Here is a 654-nt window from a genome sequence, read left to right as displayed (position 1 = left end):
TTGATTGGCTGCCCCTTGCACACCCCACACGGGGGAGAGAGCCTGCAACTGGGGCATGTGCCCTGACCTGGAATTGAACAGTGACCTCCTGGTTCATAAGTCGACACTAAACCACTGAGCCATGCCGGCCGGGCCCCTTCCATTACTTTTTAAAAATATATACTCTTATTGATTTCAGAGAGGAAGGAAGAGGAAGAGAGAGAAACATCACTGGTAGAGATCCAGACTGAAACCTTGGCATGTGCCCTTGACTGGAATCAAACCCGGGACCTTTCAGGCCGCAGGCTGATGCTCTATCTACTTATCAAACTAGCAAGGGCTTCCAATACTTTTTTAATCACAAAAAAACGTTATATCTCCAACTCCTTATTGATGACTGAAATTCCTTTAACATGAAACAGTCTTCATTCCACATTCAGAAGTTGTGGGGGAAGGGAACTTCTCCCCCTTCCCATATTGATTCTTATGGCTAGTTGAATAATTAAAATGACAGGAGAAAATCATGTTTTAATATATACGCACAGGAAAAAAAATACACACACACAGAGTGGCCAGATTATTATGACCACTGCCGGAAGCCGGTCCATCCTTGCTGCTTGACACAGTCGCTGCAGGGAAGAAACATCTGCACAGCATATGTTTCAAGGGACCTGG

The sequence above is a fragment of the Myotis brandtii genome, unplaced genomic scaffold (genome assembly GCF_000412655.1).
Source record: "Myotis brandtii unplaced genomic scaffold, ASM41265v1 scaffold1031, whole genome shotgun sequence".
Lineage (NCBI taxonomy): Eukaryota > Metazoa > Chordata > Mammalia > Chiroptera > Vespertilionidae > Myotis > Myotis brandtii.
Note: the sequence above shows the minus strand (reverse complement) of the source record.